At 47.3% G+C, this 22805-nt stretch overlaps 1 pseudogene; it reads right to left on the bottom strand.

The window, feature by feature from the left end:
• Window positions 1-203: 203 nt before the first annotated feature.
• LOC134934560 (WD repeat-containing protein 82-like) lies at window positions 204-1640 on the bottom strand (annotated as a pseudogene).
• Window positions 1641-22805: the final 21165 nt, after the last annotated feature.

The following is a 22805-nucleotide window of genomic DNA, read 5'->3' as shown; positions in this document are numbered from 1 at the left end:
CCCATTACACATGTTACACATTATGCCTGGTAGAGCCCATTACACATGTTACACATTACACCTGGTAGAGCCCATTATACACATTACGCCTCATAGAGCCCATTACACATTACGCCTTGTAGAGCCCATTATGCATATTACTCATTACGCCAGATAGAGCCCATATATACATTACGCCTGGTAGAGCCCATTATACACATCTGCTAGTTAAGTGCCTCCTCCTCATTGTTCATCTCCCTACTGCTTCCCCAATGCAATGCAAAGGTCATGAACTTGGGAATGAACTGTAAGCAGGTGATAGATCCAGTGTGCTTGACATCCAGTACGGACACTTTCATGCTGCTCTCTCCATTCCATACATGGATCTTGCCATCTTTCGACCCGATCATAATGAACTGAGAATCCAGGGTGAAAGAAGCTTCTAGTGTGACCGTTTTACTGTTGTTACAACCCCCAAAGGTGTGTAGCACGGCCCTTTAAACGCATCAACCAGCCTCAGGAAGCCGCCATTGGTAGAGAGAAGAATTAATTTTCCATTGTTGCTAAATTTGAGTGACGTCCATTCGCAGGTGCGGTCATAGGGGGTCATTCCGAGTTGTTCACTCGCTAGCAGTTTATAGCAGCCGTGCAAATGCTAAGCCACCGCCCATTGGGAGTGTATCTTAGCTTAGCAGAAGTACGAACAAATGCAACGCAGAGCGGCAGCAAAAAAAATTGTGCAGTTTCAGAGTAGCTCCAGACCTACTCAGCGCTTGCGATCACTTCAGACCATTCAGTTCCAGATTTGACATCACAAAACGCCCTGCATTCTCCCAGCCACGCCTGCGTTTTTCCGAACACTCCCTGAAAACGGTGAGTTGACACCCAGAAATGCCCCTTTCCTGTCAATCACTCTGCAGCGGCCATTGCGACTGAAAAGCTTTGCTCGACCTTGTGTGAAACTACATCGGCTGTTGTGAAAGTACTTCGCGCGTGCACATTGCGCCGCATGCGCAGAAGTGCCATTTTTCCACTTAATCGCTGCGCTGCAAACATTTTTAGCTAGCGATCAACTCCTAATGACCCCCACAGTTCATCTTAAAGGTGGCAAACGGACCCTTATCAAAAGAGCGAAGATCATACAGATATTACCATCTTGGAATTAACTCCTGCAGCAAAAAAAAGACCCTTTGGATCAAATGAGCACAGTAGCTTCCCCTGTAAGTGCATCAGATCCTGACAGTTGGGAGACCGGAGGTCCCACAGGCGGATAGTTTTATCCAAGGACCCAGAAATAAATGCATCATCCACCGGAGACATAGATAATGCAACGGCCCTTTTATTGTGGCCGGGAAATAACGGCTATATTTATTATCATGAAGAAAGAGGTACTGGATGGTATCATCAATTTTGTTGGAGCTATAAACCACGGTATTTGCTGCATGTGTGTATCGGATGAGATCCACACAGTACTTCTTGCTGTACAGCGTCCTCTTGGGTTTGTCCTCCTGGCAGTCGTACAGCACGATGGAGTCGTCGTCGCAGCTGGAAATGACTGTCTCCCCGCCAGGACAGAAGTCAAAGCAGTTGATCTTATCGGAGTTCTTGCGGAAAATCTTTGCAACCCGGAAGCTGTGCAGCACGTTGTCGGTCAGCTTCATGGCTGCCCCAGGGGGTAGGGTGATGCGCCCCGATGCAGAAGGGCCACAGAATATGGGGGTGCAGGCAGGGGCAGATTGGAATCTAAAACCAGCCCTAATAGGGGTGGGGTCTGTTGGGGGGGTGGAGTCTGTCAAGTGGGCGGGATCACTGCTCAGTAGGCCTGAATACAGGCATGTATGTAAAGTGCGCGCAGCAGGCGCGCTGCAAGATTTTAGGGGTGTGGCTTCGTGGGGAAGGGCGTGGCCACATATTAGTGCCAATTCACAATACACCACACAGTAGTGCTGCTTATACACATTGCACCAGGTAGAACCTCCTATACACACTGCGCCAGGTAGAGCATGTTATACATATAGCTCCAGATAGAGCACGTTCTACACTTTGCGCCAGATAGAGCACGGTACACACTTTGCGCCAGGTAGAGCACGTTATACAGATTGCACCAGGTAAAGCACATTATACTGTACACATTGCACCAGGAAGAGCACGTTATACACTTTGCGCCAAGCAGAGTCCATTATACAATTTGCGCCAGGCAGATCACATTCTACACATTGCACCAGGTAAAGCATATTATACACATTGCACTAGGTAGAGCACGTTATACACGTTGTGCCAGGCAGAGCACGTTATACACTTTGCGCCAGGCAGAGCATGTTATGCACTTTGCGCCAGGCAGAGCACATTATTACACATTGCACCAGGTAAAGTACATTATACACATTGCACCAGGAAGAGCACATTGTACACTTTGCGCCAGGCAGAGCACATCATTACAGATTGCACCAGGTAAAGCACATTATACTGTACACATTGCACATTATACACATTGCACCAGGAAGAGCACTTTGTACACATTGCACCAGGTAAAGCACATTATATACATATTGCACCAGGCAGGGCACGTTATACACATTGCACCAGGTAAAGCATATTATACACATTGCACCAGATAAAGCACGTTATACACATTGCACCAGGCAGACCACGTTATACACATTGCACCAGGCAGAGCACATTATACACATTGCACCAGGTAGAGCACATTATACATATTGCATGTTAGTTATTATACATATTGCACCAGTTAATTGTACAGTACTTACTGACTGTCACACAACTGGTGTGTGACGCATTCAGAATTTGCTGGTTGCTAGCTCCTGCTTTGCATGCTAGCTGCAGCAGCCACGAGTCCATTGTGCAGTGTGCTTGCTGTGACGGCCCGGGCTGGAGGGGAGGCTGAACACATGATACGGCTGGAAGGGAGGCGGAGCCGTCAGTAGTGACAGACGGCTCAGAATACTATGCATTATGGGGAGGAGGGGTTGCTGCGCATGCACAGAAGCTCACACGGCGGCAATTTTCAAAGTGCTTCACTGAGCTTCTGTGCATGCGAGGAAGCTTTCAGTGAACGCTGCCGTGATCGCGGCTGGCGGGCAGCCAATGAGGGGATGACCGAACAGCCAAACAGAATCCGGTCCGGCGTCCCGGCATGCCAATCCGCCGCTGGGAATAACTTTCCTGATACTGCAGCTCTCCCTGGCACCCAGCCTACACTGTAGAGTCAAGGTGCATACACACGGTGAGATTCGGGCTAACCCTGATTCTCACTGTGCGATAGGGACTAGGGGGGTCACTCCGACCTGATCGCATGCTGCAGTTTTTCGCAGCGCAGCGATCAGGTAACAACTGCGCATGCACCGCAATGTGCAGGCACATCGTACAGGTACAAAGTGGATCGTTGCTGAGCGATGGATTTAATGAAGAATCCGTTCGCACAGCCAATCGCAAGAAGATTGACAGGAAGAAGGCATTTGTGGGTGTCAACTGACCGTTTTCTGGCAGTGGTTGGAAAAACGCAGGCGTGTCCAGACGTTTGCAGGGCGGGTGTCTGACATCAATTCCGGGACCAGACAGGCTGAAGTGATCACAAGGGCAGAGTAAGTTCATACCTACTCAGAAACTGCACAAAATGTTTTTGCATAGCTCGGCTACACAGGCGTTCGCACACTTGCAAAGCGAAAATACACTCCCCCGTGGGCGGCGACTATGCGTTTGCACGGCTGCTAAAAACAGCTAGCAAGCGAGCAACTCGGAATGACCCCCCAGGTCGGTATCGCAAGCATATAATGAATGTGCTTGCGATACTGACTATGGGGGTCATTCCGAGTTGATCGTAGCTGTGCTAAATTTAGCACAGCTACGATCTTTAACTCAGACATGCGGGGGGACGCCCAGCACAGGGCTAGTCCGCACCGCATGTCAGTGCCCCCCCCCCCCCGCAGAAGTGCAAAGGCATCGCACAGCGGCAATGCCTTTGCACTTCAAGAGTAGCTCCCGACCAGCGCATCGGCATCGTATCAGAATCACAAGGTGACTTTCACCTTGCGATCTGCACTAACTTTTCTTACGATTTTGACTATACAGTCAAAATCGTAAGAAAAAATCTCACCGTGTGTACACACCGTAAGACACAGATGAGCAAGGAGTCACCGGCACTAACCTGTACGCATGCTTCTGTCCGAGGATAAGGTCGCACTTCCATTTCCTGCAGGCTGTTGGTTCCTTGTCCCCAATGGCTGTATGGCTCCAGGATGACCCCGTGCAATTAAATGGCTTGGACGGCTCTGGACGCCTGGCCACTCAGTCAGTGCCCTGGCTGCCCCTGGTCATTACGTTGACGGCAGCACTCTTCATTGCTGCTGTTCCGGCTTTAATTCCGCAGCTCCGGCAGCACGCTTCATTGCCATGGCTTCCTGCTTGCATGAGCTTCTGCGCATGTGCAAAAGCTCTGATCACGGCAGAAGCAGCCGCGTATATATGAACCAGCAAAAGCGTGGGGGGGAGCACGGCCGCTGGAGTTAGCAGGGGGGTGGCCGGCCAGTGGACTGTCCCGGCATCCCGGCGCCCCAATGCACCGCTGGCTGCAGGTATACAGGGGATAGAGGGGTGCACCTGAGGTAATGGGAGGGGGGGGGGGCGAGGATGGGGGGTTATTGGTGCACGGGGGGGGGATGATGGGGCACAGTGGGGGCAGGATATGGGGGCACAGGGAGAGAGGGGAGGTGTTGGGGCACAGGAAGAGGGAAAGTGTTTGGGCACAGAGAAAGGTGGAGGTATTGGGGCACAGAGAGAGGGGGGATGTTGGGGTACAGATATGGGGGTGCAGGGAATGGCCTGAGCAGTAATAAGATTCCTCACACTGGCCCTCTCCTGGCTGTCAGGCACTGTGTGGTGACTGGTACGCACCCCTGGGGCCGGTGGCTGGGGGTGACTGAGCTCGGGTTCCCGGAGGCCGGCACACGGGTACAGCAGTGACCAGCCAGCGTCTCCCGCCTGCGCTCAGACGCTGCAGGAACAAGGTGGGGGGCGGAGTGCACGGGGAAGGCAGCTTCAGCGCTGCCCGCTGTGTACAAGCAGTGCCGGACTCACCGCTGCTAATACAGCGCGGGCAGCACTGAAGCTGGTGGATGCGGGTCCGGGTGGACTGGATGGCGCCTCTCTCATGTTTTTGGGGTAGCGAGCTGCCCCCTTGCCCCCCCCCATTCCGACACCTCTGAGCTCTTCCACTGTCACCTTATCATCAACTGGCCGACGAGAGACTAGGTGAGTGTGTGATTCTGGTGTGTATTATCAATTACTTTCCTCTAGATGTCATCATAACAGGATAATGTAGGGTAGCCACACCCTCGACTCCTCCCAGACTGATGAGGATCGCAGCTACAGGGTCTGGCCTGTCCCCACTGACAGCGGCGTATTGGCTGGGTAAACTCCCCCTCCGTTGCTATGGAGCCGCTCACTATTCCATTCCCCTAGCTGCCTTCTCTGCAGGCAGACCCGGCCGGAATGTCTCTGGCTCCTCCCACCGCCTCACTCCGCCTACGCAAATGACGTCCTCAGGCGCATCAGCAGCACTAACAGCTGCGCCTCTGTCTCCACCCATGGCTCCAAGTATGCCTAGCGTGGGTAGCGCTACACAGTCACAGCGGCGCCGCTGTATGTCTACAGCATACAGCTGTCAGCGGCGCGCTGGAGAACTGTGGGGGTCATTCCGAGTTGTTCGCTCATTAGTTTTTTTTCGCAATGGAGCGATTTGTCGCAAACTGCGCATGCGCAATGTTCGCAGTGCGCCTGCGCCAAGTAAATTAGCACAAAAGTTTGGTATTTTACTCACGGCCTAACGAAGATTTTTCATCGTTCTGGTGATCGGAGTCTGATTGACAGGAAGTGGGTGTTTCTGGGCGGAAACTGGCCGTTTTATGGGAGTGTGCGGAAAAACGCAGGCATTTCAGGGAAAAACGCGGGAGTGGCTGGAGAAACGGGGGAGTGTCTGGCCGAAGGCTGGGTGTGTTTGTGACGTCAAACCAGGAACGAAACTGACTGAACTGATCGCAGTGGCAGAGTAAGTCTCGAGCTACTCAGAAACTGCTAAGAAATTTCTATTCGCAATTCTGCTAATCTTTCGTTCGCAATTCTGCTAAGCTAAGATACACTCCCAGCGGGCGGCGGCTTAGCGTGTGCAATGCTGCTAAAAGCAGCTAGCGAGCGAACAACTCGGAATGAGGGCCAGTGTGCGCACACTAGCCAAGGGAACTGCAGACTGCCTCTGTGGCGGCTGCCCTCTGTATTTATAGCCCCTTTCGCTGGCTCGAGCAGTCCTCGCTCTCCACCCTTCCCGACTTGGCTGCGCGAGATACTCCCCAGTGAGCGGCAGCTGTATGCGCTCATCGGGCTTCTAGAGCCTTCTCCCCCTCTAATTGCTGCTGCCTCATACTACACAAACAAACAGTCCTCAGCACCGCTGGGTCCAAATGCCCAAACAGTCATATATCTTTAGATGTTCACAATACTATACATACACTATTTACATCATTCCACACGTATATCTATATCTACCACTCTCTATAAACATTATACATATTCATATCATAAGTCACAGATAATATAGAGAAATAGCCAATATTCATGCTACATAAGTTACACATCGGGACGTGAATAAAGATGATAATCAAACACGAGAACTGAGACAAAATCACCCCCATAGTGAATATAGTAAACTAAATATTCTGTAATCCAGTAATTAACAATCATGTGTCTGCACCGACGTATCGGCTATTCCAGCAGTCTAGTGGTGTTCTCAGAGTATTTTGTAAAATCTCTATAGATAAGGTGAAAATCTGCAATTGGGAGCAGCCATAAGCTGAGCTATGGAGAGCATAGGTGCCGAGGGTGGTGAATGAGTTGCGCACCCCAACAGCAGTTCAGTCTCTCCTGCCCCCCAGGTACTCACCCACTTCATCCTGACTTTTGTGCCTTAACATCACCCACCACCTCCTGACCTTTCTCTCCCTCTGGCTTGACGTGACCCATCACCCTCTTCTAATGTTTATAAGGGGCTCCACTGTGTGATATAACGTGAATACAGGGCTCTATTGCATAGTGTAATGTGACTAAGGTTGCACTACTGTGCGGCATAATTTTAATTGGGGGTAGTATTGAGTGGCCATGACCCTTCCCTGCAAGACAATGCCCCTTTTATGGGGGTGCATATAACTATTCAAAACATGCATAAGTAGGCAGGCACTGTCCGCCTACTTCTGTGACATCACAAGTTGGAGAGAAGTTGGCTGGTCTGATGGTCTAATGAAAAGTTGGTTAGATGTGTGGAGCACTGTTTTAATTGGACAGAAAAGGTGGATGGTTTGAGGTTTGGAGATTTGGAGGAAAGTTGGTCTGAAGTTGGTCTGATGTTATGGCTAGCATAACTCCTTGCAAGATTGTTATCTACCCTTCGTGAAAGGGGGTGGTATTGTTCTCTTTAATATGGAGTGATTATATATGTGAGATCAAAAGACAACTTTCAGACAAGGATTGTTATAAGATACTCACTTACTTATGATCCAACATATACATACAAGAACAAATTGCTGCTGTCATTAAGCTAGGTCTATTGGGGGTCATTCCGAGTTGATCACTCGCTAGCAGTTTTTAGCAGCCGTGCAAACGCATTGTCGCCGCCCACTGGGGAGTGTATTTTTGCTTTGCAGAAGTGCGAACGCTTGTGCAGCAGAGCACCTGCAAAATCTTTTTGTGCAAAACAAGACCAGCCCTGTAGTTACTCTTCGTGTGCGTTGATTCTAATGACGGAGGGACGGCTTTTGATGTCACACACCCACCCAGCGTTCACCCAGCCAGGCCTGCATTTTTCCAGACATGCCTGCGTTTTTCTAAGCACTCACTGAAAACGGTCAGTTGCCACCCAGAAAAACCCACTTCATGTCAATCTTCCTGCGTTCGGCCGTGCGACTGGAAACTTCGTTAGACTGTGTGCAAAGCCACAAAGCTCATTGTACACGTACAATACGCCTGCGCATTGTGGTGCATACGCATGCGCAAAATGCCAATTTTTAGCCTGATCGCTGCGCTGCGAACAACAGCAGCTAGCTATCAACTCGGAATCATCCCCATTGAACAGATGGATAGATGAGCACACATCAGATTTTATTACTCAAACACATCCGAGAGTTCCATTGATTTATATATTGCCTAAGGTACACAAAACTTTAATTAATCCACTGGGTAGACCAATTATTTAATTGTGTGGTTCTCTGAGCCAGCCACTTTCCCATTACATTAATTTCTGGTTTACAACTGGTGGTACAACATGCCTGGAAAGAGAAAATATGTGGAGGATATGTGTGGACTGTACAGTGGGGATGTAATTGGATTGAAACGTTAATGAAGGTTATGTGGGTGGTTCTGGAATTTGATAAGCTTGTCCGAAGAGGTGAGTTTTCAGGGAACGCTTGAAGGTTTGGAGACTAGAGGGTAGTCTTAATGTGCGTAGGAGGACAATCTACAGAGTGGGTGCAGCCCAAAGAAAGTCCTGCCGTCGTGAATGGGAGTGAATGATGAGAGTGGATGAGAGAGGTAGAGGTCGGGTTGGGAGATATTTTGAGATAAGTAAAGAGATGTAATTTGGTGTAGTTTGGTTAATGGCCTTGTCTGTGAGTAAAAATATTTTATATTCAATATGGTAGAATACAGGTAACCAATAGAGGGACTGACAGAATGGACCTGCAGATAATGAACATCTAGCGAGGAAGATCAGCCTCACAGCTTTCATTCATAATTAATTGTAGTGGTGAGAGTTTCTTTTTGGTGAGACCAGTAAGAATACTATTGCAATTATCAATTTGGGAGATAATGAGAGCACGGAGGTTCCCAAACTGTGTGCCGTGGCTCCCTGGGGTGCCTCGGGACACTTGCAGGGGTGCCCTGGGTTGGTGGTCCAGGACCAATTAAAATTATTCATGGTCAATATAATAGGCAAAACCAGTGCTGGTGGCTATCAGTCATAAAATATGTGGCCAAACAGAAGCAAATCTTGTCCCTCACCACACAACTGACCCTAAGGATGACATATAAACGCGATCTACTTAATGTAATATGTCTTTCTAAATTTCTCAATAAGAAATTTTTGGCCTAGTGGTGCCGTGAAAAAGATTATGATGTTCTAGGGCGCCGTGATTCAAAAAAGTTTGGAAATCACTGGGTTAGAGTTTATGCAGTGTCTTGTGTATGGTATGGTTGTATTTTGGATATGTTTTTTAGATGCATGTAGATCTAAAAAACAAGATTTAGAGACAGATTGAATGTGTGGTACAAAGGACATTTCAGTCGAGGTTGACACCTAGGCAGCGAGCTTGTGTGGTAGGATTGATTGTTGAGTTATCAACAGTGATTGAGATATCAGGTTGGTAACTCCTATTGGACTGTGGAAATATAATAAATTCTGTTTTGGAAATATTAAGTTTGAAGTGGCAAGATGACATCCAAGAGGAAACGGCAGAAAGGCATTTAGTGACACGGAACAATGTAGATAGTGACAAATATGGGGAGTATGGTCGCAAGATAAATACGATATATGCCAGGATCAGATGAAAAAGCATATATTATTTATTTGCATCTGGGCCCAAATGGATGTCTGAGAGCATGCAGGCTCCGAGAGACAATTTGGTTTACAGGGCTCACAGTTTATATAGTATACAATACACATTACATCAGAAATGGTTACATGACAGAGAACACAATCTATCTTTCTAACTGTCATCCAGATACGATACTTATTCTTAATTATGAGCATGGAAAGACCCCCGGGCAGTCACTTAGGGACCACGAGTTAGTTATAGAGCACTATCCACCACTCTCAGCCCCCTAATGACGGAAAGAAGCCCTTTTTTAGCAAGTCATGCACAGAAAGCACAATTAGCAGAAAACAGGTGCAGGGAGAGATGAACACTTTTATATACTGTTCAGAATACATGTTTCCTGCACCCAAAATACATTGATACACAAAATTTAACCCTATAACCATTCAGTCCCATCATAAGGGGTCCAAATTTATCTGACAGGAGGATACGTAGAGTTGAGTATCATCTGTGTACAGATAATATTGAAATCCAAAAAAAAGCTCATTAGTTTGCCAAGAGATGTGGTATAGATTAAGAAAAGCAGAGGACCTAAGATTGAGCCTTATGGTACTCCAACTGATAGAGGTAGTGAAGACGAGGTAGATTCAGAGAAGCGGACACTGAAAAATAAGAATTTACTTACCGATAATTCTATTTCTCGGAGTCCGTAGTGGATGCTGGGGTTCCTGAAAGGACCATGGGGAATAGCGGCTCCGCAGGAGACAGGGCACAAAAAGTAAAGCTTTAGGATCAGGTGGTGTGCACTGGCTCCTCCCCCTATGACCCTCCTCCAAGCCAGTTAGGTACTGTGCCCGGACGAGCGTACACAATAAGGGAGGAATTTTGAATCCCGGGTAAGACTCATACCAGCCACACCAATCACACCGTACAACTTGTGATCTAAACCCAGTTAACAGTATGATAACAGCGGAGCCTCTGAAAAGATGGCTCACAACAATAATAACCCGATTTTTGTAACTATGTACAAGTATTGCAGATAATCCGCACTTGGGATGGGCGCCCAGCATCCACTACGGACTCCGAGAAATAGAATTATCGGTAAGTAAATTCTTATTTTCTCTATCGTCCTAGTGGATGCTGGGGTTCCTGAAAGGACCATGGGGATTATACCAAAGCTCCCAAACGGGCGGGAGAGTGCGGATGACTCTGCAGCACCGAATGAGAGAACTCCAGGTCCTCTTTTGCCAGGATATCAAATTTGTAGAATTTTACAAACGTGTTCTCCCCTGACCACGTAGCTGCTCGGCAGAGTTGTAATGCCGAGACCTCTCGGGCAGCCGCCCAAGATGAGCCCACCTTCCTTGTGGAATGGGCCTTAACCGATTTAGACTGTGGCAGGCCTGCCTCAGAATGTGCAAGTTGAATTGTGTTACAAATCCAACGAGCAATCGACTGCTTAGAAGCAGGCGCACCCAACTTGTTGGGTGCATACAGTATAAACAGCGAGTCAGATTTTCTGACTCCAGCTGTCCTGGAATATATTTTCAGGGCCCTGACAACTTCTAGCAACTTGGAGTCCTCCAAGTCCCTAGTAGGTGCAAGGCACCACAATAAGCTGGTTCAGGTGAAACACTGACACCACCTTAGGGAGAGAACTGGGGACGAGTCCGCAGCTCTGCCCTGTCCGAATGGACAAACAGATATGGGCTTTTTTGAGAAAAAACCACCAATTTGACACTCGCCTGGTCCAGGCCAGGGCCAAGAGCATGGTCACTTTTTATGTGAGATGCTGCAAATCCACATATTTGACTGGTTTTAAACCAATGTGATTTGAGAAATCCCAGAACTACGTTGAGATCCCACAGTGCCACTGGAGGCACAAAAAAGGGGTTTGTATATGCAATACTCCCTTGACAAACTTCTGGACTTCAGGAACTGAAGCCAATTCTTTCTGGAAGAAAATTTACAGGGCCGAATTTGAACCTTAATGGACCCCAATTTGAGGCCCATAGACACTCCTGTTTGCAGGAAATGCAGGAAACGACCGAGTTGAAATTTCTTTGTGGGGCCTTCCTGGCCTCACACCACGCAACAAATTTTCGCCACACGTGGTGATAATGTTGTGCGGTCACCTCCTTTCTGGCTTTGACCAGGGTAGGAATGACCTCTTCCGGAATGCCTTTTTTCCCTTAGGATCCGGCTTTCCATCGCCATGCCGACAAACGCAGCTGCGGTAAGTCTTGGAACAGACATGGTACTTGCTGAAGCAAGTCCCTTCTTAGCGGCAGAGGCCATAAGACCTCTGTAAGCATCTCTTGAAGTTCCGGGTACCAAGTCCTTCTTGGCCAATCCGGAGCCATGAGTATAGTTCTTACTCCTCTACGTCTTATAATTCTCAGCACCTTAGGTATGAGAAGCAGAGGAGGGAACACATACACCGACTGGTACACCCACGGTGTTACCAGAACGTCCACATCTATTGCCTGAGGGTCCCTTGACCTGGCGCAATACCTGTCCCGTTTTTTGTTCAGACGGGACGCCATCATGTCCACCTTTGGTATTTCCCAACGGTTTACAATCATGTGGAAAAAACTTCTCAATGAAGTTTCCACTCTCCCGGGTGGAGGTCGTGCTGAGGAAGTCTGCTTCCCAGTTTCCATTCCCGGGATGAAAAACTGCTGACAGTGTTATCACATGATTTTCCGCCCAGCGAAAAGTCCTTGCAGTTTCTGCCATTGCCCTCCTGCTTCTTGTGTCGCCCTGTCTGTTTACGTGGGCGACTGCCGTGATGTTTTTCCCACTGGATCAATACCGGCTGACCTTGAAGCAGAGGTCTTGCTAAGCTTAGAGCATTATAAATTTACCCTTAGCTCCAGTATATTTATGTGGAGAAAAGTCTCCATACTTGATCACACTCCCTGGAAATTTTTCCCTTGTGTGACTGCTCCCCAGCCTCTCAGGCTGGGCTCCGTGGTTACCAGCATCCAATCCTGAATGCCGAATCTGCGGCCCTCTAGAAGATGAGCACTCTATAACCACCACAGGAGAGACACCCTTGTCCTTGGATATTGGGTTATCCGCTGATGCATCTGAAGATGCGATCCGGACCATTTGTCCAGCAGATCCCACTGAAAAGTTCTTACGTGAAATCTGCCGAATGGAATTGCTTCGTAGGAAGCCACCATTTTTACCAGGACCCTTGTGCAATGATGCACTGTTTTTAGGAGGTTCCTGACTTGCTCGGATAACTCCCTGGCTTTCTCTTCCGGGAGAAACACCTTTTTCTGGACTGTGTCCAGAATCATCCCTAGGCACAGCAGACGTGTCGTCGGGATCAGCTGCGATTTTGGAATATTTAGAATCCACCCGTGCTGATTGTAGCAGTATCCGAGATAGTGCTACTCCGACCTCCAACTGTTCCCTGGACTATGCCCCTATCAGGAGATCGTCCAAGTAAGGGATAATTAAGACGCCTTTTCTTCGAAGAAGAATCATCAATTCGGCCATTACCTTGGTAAAGACCCCGGGGTGCCGTGGACAATCCAAACGGCAGCGTCTGAAACTGATAGTGACAGTTCTGCACCACGAACCTGAGGTACCCTTAGTGAGAAGGGCAAATTTGGGACATAGAGGTAAGCATCCCTGATGTCCCGGGACACTATATAGTCCCCTTCTTCCTGGTTCGTTATCACTGCTCTGAGTGACTTCATCTTAATTTGAACCTTTGTAAGTGTTCAAAAAAATTTTTTTTTTTTTTTTTTTTTTTAGAATAAGTCTCACCTAGCCTTCTGGCTTCAGTACCACAATATAGTGTGGAATAATACCCCTTTTCTGTAGTAGGAGGGGTAATTTAATTGTCACCTGCTGGGAACACAGCTTGTGAATTTTTTCCCATACTACCTCCTTGTCGGAGGGAGACTTGGTAAAGCAGACTTCAGGAGCCTGCGAAGGGGAAACGTCTCGACATTCCCATCTGTACCCCCGGGATACTACATGTAGGATCCAGGGGTCCTGTACGGTCTCAGCGCCATGCTGAGAACTTGTCAGACGCGGTGGAACGCTTCTGTTCCTGGGAATAGGCTGCCTGTTGCAGTCTTCTTCCCTTTCCTCTATCCCTGGGCAGATATGATCTTATAGGGACGAGAGGACTGAGGCTGAAAAGACGGTGTCTTTTTCTGCAGAGATGTGACTTAGGGTAAAAAACGGTGGATTTTCCAGCAGTTGCCGTGACCACCAGGTCCGATGGACCGACCCCAAACAAGTCCTCTTCCTTTATACGGCCATACTGTGCCGTTTGGAATCTGCATCACCTGACCACTGTCGTGTCCATAACATCTTCTGGCAGTTATGGACATCGCGTTTATTCATGATGCCAGAGTGCAAATATCCCTCTGTGCATCTCGCATATATAGAAATGCTCTATAGTCAATAAAATACTGTCCCTGTCAAGGGTATCAATATTTTTAGTCAGGGAATCCGACCAAGCCACCCTAGCTCTGCACATCCAGGCTGAGGCGATCGCTGGCCGCAGTATAACACCAGTATGTGTGTATATACTTTTTATTATATTTTCCAGCCTTGTCAGCTGGTCCTTGAGGACGGCCCTATCTATAGACGGTACCGCCACTTGTTTTGATAAGCGTGTGAGCGCCTTATCCACCTTAAGGGGTGTTTCCCAACGCGCCCTAACTTCTGGCGGGAAAGGGTATACCGCCCATAATTTTCTATCGGGGGGAACCCACGCATCATCACACACTTTATTTAATTTATCTGATTCAGGAAAAACTATGGTAGTTTTTTCACATCCCACATAATACCCTCTTTTGTGGTACTTGTAGTATCAGAAATACGTAACACCTCCTTCATTGCCTTTAACGTGTGGCCCTAATAAGGAATACGTTTGTTTATTCACCGTCGACACTGGATTCAGTGTCCCTGTCTGTGTCTGTGTCGACCGACTAAAGTAAACGGGCGTTTTAAAAACCCTTGACGGTGTTTTTGAGACGTCTGGACCGTACTAATTGTTTGTCGGCCGTCTCATGTCGTCAACCGACCTTGCAGCGTGTTGACATTATCACGTAATTTCCTAAATAAGCCATCCATTCCGGTGTCGACTCCCTAGAGAGTGACATCACCATTACAGGCAATTGCTCCGCCTCCTCACCAACATCGTCCTCCTACCTGTCGACACACACGTACCGACACACAGCACACACACAGGGAATGCTCTGATAGAGGACAGGACCCACTAGCCCTTTGGAGAGACAGAGGGAGAGTTTGCCAGCACACACCAAAAACGCTGTAATTATATAGGGACAACCTTATATAAGTGTTTTCCCTTATAGCATCTTAATATATATATAAGCATATCGCCAAATTAGTGCCCCCCCTCTCTGTTTTAACCCTGTTTCTGTAGTGCAGTGCAGGGGAGAGCCTGGGAGCCTTCCCTCCAGCCTTTCTGTGAGGGAAAATGGCGCTGTGTGCTGAGGAGATAGGCCCCGCCCCTTTTTCGGGCGGCCTCGTCTCCCGCTCTTAACGGATTCTGGCAGGGGTTAAATATCTCCATATAGCCTCCGGAGGATATATGTGAGGTATTTTTAGCCAAAATAGGTATTCATTTGCCTCCCAGGGCGCCCCCCTCCCAGCGCCCTGCACCCTCAGTGACTGCCGTGTGAAGTGTGCTGAGAGGAAAATGGCGCACAGCTGCAGTGCTGTGCGCTACCTTTAGAAGACTGAGGAGTCTTCTGCCGCCGATTCTGGACCTCTTCTTACTTCAGCATCTGCAAGGGGGCCGGCGGCAAGGCTCCGGTGACCATCCAGGCTGTACCTGTGATCGTCCCTCTGGAGCTGATGTCCAGTAGCCAAGAAGCCAATCCATCCTGCACGCAGGTGAGTTCACTTCTTCTCCCCTAAGTCCCTCGTTGCAGTGATCCTGTTGCCAGCAGGACTCACTGTAAAATAAAAAACCTAAGCTAAACTTTCCTAAGCAGCTCTTTAGGAGAGCCACCTAGATTGCACCCTTCTCGGCCGGGCACAAAATCTAACTGGCTTGGAGGAGGGTCATAGGGGGAGGAGCCAGTGCACACCACCTGATCCTAAAGCTTTACTTTTTGTGCCCTGTCTCCTGCGGAGCCGCTATTCCCCATGGTCCTTTCAGGAACCCCAGCATCCACTAGGACGATAGAGAAAAGCGATTAGATAGGTAGGATGAAAACCAAGAAAGGGCTGTGTCCTGAAAACCTAGGGATTGTAGTGTGTGTGTGTGTGTGTGTGTGTGTGTGTGTGTGTGTGTGTGTGTGTGTGTGTGTGTGTGAAGAGAGTGGTCAATAGTGTCAAAACCAGCAGAGAAAAGTAGAAGAATAAGAAGTGGACCTTTGGACTTAGCAGTGACCAGATCATACACTTCAGGTGAAATATATATATACACACTGCATACAGGCACTTGGAGGCCACCCACACTACTGAGCCTCATTTTGACTTGTTTTAAGGACATTACATCAAAGTTGGATCCGCCTGTAGTGTGTTTTTCCACTTTAATTTTGAGGGTGACTCCAAATCCAGACCTCCATGGGTTAATAAATTTGATTTCCATTGATAATTTTTGTGTGATTTTGTTGTCAGCACATTCAACTATGTAAAGAACAAAGTATTTAATATTTCATTCATTCAGATCTAGGATGTGTTATTTTAGTGTTTCCTTTATTTTTTTGAGCAGTGTGTATATAAATATATATATATATATATATAGATCCAGAGAAGTTGCACTCGCATACAGAACTGTCACAACTGCTGGGGTGCAATAGCCAGAGATCAGCCCCCTCCAGAAGCTGTCTCAAACATGGAAAAAGTGACAAGGAATGCACTGACCAGTCTTCTTCAATAGTGAAAATAAGATTTCTTTAATTCAGCTCACATAATTTACAGGGTCCAGGTCAACGTTTCAGTCCTCTATGGAACCTTTGTCAAGACCAAAATTTCAGGCTGCCATCTCCCCTGAGGTCTTGACAAGGTTCCATAGAGGACCGAAACATTGACCTGGACCCTGTAAATAATGTGAGCTGAATTCAAGAAATCTTATTTTCACTATTGAAGAAGACTGGTGAGTGCATTCCTTGTCACTATATATATATATATATATATATATATTTATTAGGAGGACATAGGGACACAGTGTATATGCGTGTGTGAGTGCATGTGTATATATATGTATGTGTGTGTAAACAGGGGAGGTTAAAGTAAAGACATATAAGGCTAGCTGGACTACATATATACACTTGATAGTGGTGCATATGAACAGATGTAATCTGCTGTATACGCTGTGCTTGTTGCAATTTCCTGATGATGATCCGGAGGGATCGAAACGTCGAACGAAATTGAATTATCTGTTTGAGATATTACCCTGATAAGTATGCATTAAAATCAATGCTTTTTAAGTGCAAAGTTCTGGTGAGTGCCCCTTTATGTTTGCTTTCTATACGTTGAAGTCTGGACTTTCATGCTGGACCTCTTGGGAGTCACCCCAGTCGCTGTTCTACAGTGTTGGTGAGAGTACGACCACATCTGGAGTTATATATATATATGTATATATATATATATATATATATATATATATAAATTTAAAGCCGCACTGACGTACTCCACGAAAGGCTTCCACTGGGGTGTCATCCACGGAGTCCCATTTAGGGGTGTACAAATATAGATAAGAGTGAAGGAGCACTCACCAGATTTCAAATGCACAGTCACTTTATTTAATACTTTCCAAATCCCAACCGTTTTCGATCTAGTTGATCTTCATCAGGGGTCACAGCAGAGCAACAGCACAACAGAGCAAGGCATCCATCACCAAACAAGTGATCACAGATCAGGTCATGCCTATCTAGTCCCCATTTATAACTCAATTGATTACAAATAAAAAGTGCCTGGGGCACAGGTGAACCACGCCCACCATACAAACAAACCACTATGTTGCCATTTAAATAGAGAACAGCAGAATATGTCACACATGTTCCTTCAAACAATGTTAAAGGTGTCAGTCAGCCGAGGATTACCTGAAATCTAAATAGAACTGTTACTGGGTTAACAACAGCGAGATGCTGCTTCTGCGTTCCAGCTGGAATGCACATGTCACTTCCAGTCATCTGATGCGAACATACCCACATATATGGAATATGTGCGGCTGATGCTGGTGCCCAGAGACGTGGCCTCAACATGACCACGTCCGTAAGAGCGCGGTCCCACTGTTGCCAAGCAACCACTAGCATAGTGGCCCCAGCGTCGCTGTTACCCAGCAACCAGGGATCGACAATTATGCCAGAAATAGCAGCCTCAGTATTATAAAAATAAACATCGACAATAGTGTTACTAATCTAATAATCATACTGAGTATAAGGGGACAAAGTAGACTAGAGACCCATAATTGTCACATAATACATAGTCATATACTAATCAGTGTATATATATAAAAAAAAATTAATAAAATGTTTTATGAAAAAAGCTTCTTTTTTTTTTAAATGTGTGTTAACACATAATGCAGTGCAGTGGCAGAAAAAATCTACTATCGCAAATTTTTTTTTTAATGGATTGTATTCATTCAAACCATTTGGAGCAACGGTTCCGAGGGAGTAGATCCACTTAGATTCTAATTTCCTAAGGATTAAGGCACGGTCACCTCCACGATTCAGTTGGGGGACCCAGTCAATGAGTCTGCATTTCAACCATTATACCTGATGTCCCATAGATAAACAATGTGCAGCCACCGGTTTATCTGAAGCACCAGTTTCCCATGCTTTATTGATTGAACTTCGGTTGTTGGCCATACGCTCACGAAAGCTACAGGTTGTCATCTCAACGTACGCCAAACCACATGGGCATGTTAGCAAGTGGTCCATACGACAATGTAGTTTATACTTGATCTTAATTGGTGTACCCCTCTGCGGATGGGGAAAAGTTGCACCTGTCACACAGCCAGTGCATTTAATGCAACCTGGTTTCTGTGTGTTTAGCCAGGTACTATCCCTGTTAACAGATGTTTTAGATGGATGCATTAGTAATTGCTTGAGATTCTTCCCCTGCCTGAATGCCATCATGGGCAGTTCAGGCAATGCGCTGCCAATAACGGGATCAGTGCTGATAATAAACCAATTCTTCTTGATCGATTTTGGGATGATAGGTGCCCTATCATTGTACTTAGTCACGTATATCATACATCCCTGTTTTTTAATGGGTTGTATAGTCATTTTCTTGTGTGTTGTGGTAAGGCATCCCTCAATTGTGCTCTTCTTATAACCCCTGTCGAGGAAACGTTCCTTCATTTCAACAATTTGTGCTTCTGCGAGAACCGGATTGGTGTTATTACGCAATACTCGTATAAATTGCGAGATGGGAAGGCTATCTTTCAATGTTGGTGGATGATTACTCATGGCAAACAAAGAATTTCTGTCTGTAGCCTTCCGATATAAAGTGGTCGGTACCCTCACGGAACACCGTCAAATCCAAAAAGTTGATAGACTGTCTCTCAACCTGTCCAGTGAACCAGACAGTTGAGTCCAATGAATTTAAGTACTCCAACATACTATAAAAATCCTCCTCCGTGCCTTTCCACAATAAAAAATGTAATCTATGAATCTTTTGTAATATACAATCCTATCACCATAAGATGGCAGAATATGGGTGGTCTCATATTCATGCATAAATATTAGAGATGTGCACTTGAAATTTTTCGGGTTTTGTGTTTTGGTTTTGGGTTCGGTTCCGCGGCCGTGTTTTGGGTTCGACCGCGTTTTGGCAAAACCTCACCGAATTTTTTTTGTCGGATTCGGGTGTGTTTTGGATTCGGGTGTTTTTTTTTAAAAACACTAAAAAACAGCTTAAATCATAGAATTTGGGGGTCATTTTGATCCCAAAGTATTATTAACCTCAAAAACCATAATTTCCACTCATTTTCAGTCTATTCTGAATACCTCACACCTCACAATATTATTTTTAGTCCTAAAATTTGCACCTAGGTCGCTGGATGACTAAGCTAAGCGACCCTAGTGGCCGACACAAACACCGTGCCCATCTAGGAGTGGCACTGCAGTGTCACGCAGGATGGCCCTTCCAAAAAACCCTCCCCAAACAGCACATGACGCAAAGAAAAAAAGAGGCGCAATGAGGTAGCTGTGTGAGTAAGATAAGCGACCCTAGTGGCCGACACAAACACCGGGCCCATCTAGGAGTGGCACTGTAGTGTCACGCAGGATGGCCCTTCCAAAAAACATTCCACAAACAGCACATGACGCAAAGAAAAATTAAAGAAAAAAGAGGTGCAAGATGGAATTGTCCTTGGGCCCTCCCACCCACCCTTATGTTGTATAAACAGGACATGCACACTTTAACCAACCCATCATTTCAGTGACAGGGTCTGCCACACGACTGTGACTGAAATGACGGGTTGGTTTGGACCCCCACCAAAAAAGAAGCAATTAATCTCTCCTTGCACAAACTGGCTCTACAGAGGCAAGATGTCCACCTCATCATCATCCTCCGATATATCACCGTGTACATCCCCCTCCTCACAGATTATCAATTCGTCCCCACTGGAATCCACCATCTCAGCTCCCTGTGTACTTTGTGGAGGCAATTGCTGCTGGTCAATGTCTCCACGGAGGAATTGATTATAATTCATTTTAATGAACATCATCTTCTCCACATTTTCTGGATGTAACCTCGTACGCCGATTGCTGACAAGGTGAGCGGCGGCACTAAACACTCTTTCGGAGTACACACTTGTGGGAGGGCAACTTAGGTAGAATAAAGCCAGTTTGTGCAAGGGCCTCCAAATTGCCTCTTTTTCCTGCCAGTATAAGTATGGACTGTGTGACGTGCCTACTTGGATGCGGTCACTCATATAATCCTCCACCATTCTTTCAATGGTGAGAGAATCATATGCAGTGACAGTAGACGACATGTCCGTAATCGTTGTCAGGTCCTTCAGTCCGGACCAGATGTCAGCATCAGCAGTCGCTCCAGACTGCCCTGCATCACCGCCAGCGGGTGGGCTCGGAATTCGTAGCCTTTTCCTCGCACCCCCAGTTGCGGGAGAATGTGAAGGAGGAGATGTTGACAGGTCGCGTTCCGCTTGACTTGACAATTTTGTCACCAGCAGGTCTTTGAACCCCAGCAGACTTGTGTCTGCCGGAAAGAGAGATCCAAGGTAGGCTTTAAATCTAGGATCGAGCACGGTGGCCAAAATGTAGTGCTCTGATTTCAACAGATTGACCACCCGTGAATCCTTGTTAAGCGAATTAAGGGCTCCATCCACAAGTCCCACATGCCTAGCGGAATCGCTCCGTGTTAGCTCCTCCTTCAATGTCTCCAGCTTCTTCTGCAAAAGCCTGATGAGGGGAATGACCTGACTCAGGCTGGCAGTGTCTGAACTGACTTCACGTGTGGCAAGTTCAAAGGGCATCAGAACCTTGCACAACGTTGAAATCATTCTCCACTGCGCTTGAGACAGGTGCATTCCACCTCCTATATCGTGCTCAATTGTATAGGCTTGAATGGCCTTTTGCTGCTCCTCCAACCTCTGAAGCATATAGAGGGTTGAATTCCACCTCGTTACCACTTCTTACTTCAGATGATGGCAGGGCAGGTTCAGTAGTTTTTGGTGGTGCTCCAGTCTTCTGTACGTGGTGCCTGTACGCCGAAAGTGTCCCGCAATTCTTCTGGCCACCGACAGCATCTCTTGCACGCCCCTGTCGTTTTTTAAAAAATTCTGCACCACCAAATTCAAGGTATGTGCAAAACATGGGACGTGCTGGAATTTGCCCATATTTAATGCACACACAATATTGCTGGCGTTGTCCGATGCCACAAATCCACAGGAGAGTCCAATTGGGGTAAGCCATTCCGCGATGATCTTCCTCAGTTGCCGTAAGAGGTTTTCAGCTGTGTGCGTATTCTGGAAAGCGGTGATACAAAGCGTAGCCTGCCTAGGAAAGAGTTGGCGTTTGCGAGATGCTGCTACTGGTGCCGCCGCTGCTGTTCTTGCGGCGGGAGTCCATACATCTACCCAGTGGGCTGTCACAGTCATATAGTCCTGACCCTGCCCTGCTCCACTTGTCCACATGTCCGTGGTTAAGTGGACATTGGGTACAACTGCATTTTTTAGGACACTGGTGAGTCTTTTTCTGACGTCCGTGTACATTCTCGGTATCGCCTGCCTAGAGAAGTGGAACCTAGATGGTATTTGGTAACGGGGGCACACTGCCTCAATAAATTGTCTAGTTCCCTGTGAACTAACGGCGGATACCGGACGCACGTCTAACACCAACATAGTTGTCAAGGCCTCAGTTATCCGCTTTGCAGCAGGATGACTGCTGTGATATTTCATCTTCCTCGCAAAGGACTGTTGGACAGTCAATTGCTTACTGGAAGTAGTACAAGTGGGCTTACGACTTCCCCTCTGGGATGACGATCGACTCCCAGCAGCAACAACAGCAGCGCCAGCAGCAGTAGGCATTACACTCAAGGATGCATCGGAGGAATCCCAGGCAGGAGAGGACTCGTCAGAATTGCCAGTGACATGGCCTGCAGGACTATTGGCATTCCTGGGTAAGGAGGAAATTGACACTGAGGGAGTTGGTGGGGTGGTTTGCGTGAGCTTGGTTACAAGAGGAAGGGATTTACTGGTCAGTGGACTGCTTCCGCTGTCACCCAAAGTTTTTGAACTTGTCACTGACTTATTATGAATGCGCTGCAGGTGACGTATAAGGGAGGATGCTCCGAGGTGGTTAACGTCCTTACCCCTACTTATTACAGCTTGACAAAGGCAACACACTGCTTGACAAATGTTGTCTGCATTTCTGGTGAAATACTTCCACACCGAAGAGCTGATTTTTTTTGTATTTTGACCAGGCATGTCAATGGCCCTATTCCTCCCACGGACAACAGGTGTCTCCCCGGGTGCCTGACTTAAACAAACCACCTCACCATCAGAATCCTCCTGGTCAATTTCCTCCCCAGCGCCAGCAACACCCATATCCTCCTCATCCTGGTGTACTTCAACACTGACATCTTCAATCTGACTATCAGGAACTGGACTGCGGGTGCTCCTTCCAGCACTTGCAGGGGGCGTGCAAATGGTGGAAGGCGCATGCTCTTCACGTCCAGTGTTGGGAAGGTCAGGCATCGCAACCGACACAATTGGACTCTCCTTGTGGATTTGGGATTTTGAAGAACGCACAGTTC

The sequence above is a fragment of the Pseudophryne corroboree genome, chromosome 6 (genome assembly GCF_028390025.1).
Source record: "Pseudophryne corroboree isolate aPseCor3 chromosome 6, aPseCor3.hap2, whole genome shotgun sequence".
NCBI lineage: Eukaryota > Metazoa > Chordata > Amphibia > Anura > Myobatrachidae > Pseudophryne > Pseudophryne corroboree.
The sequence above is the reverse complement of the archived record's forward strand: the minus strand, read 5'-3'. Positions and strand labels throughout refer to the sequence as shown.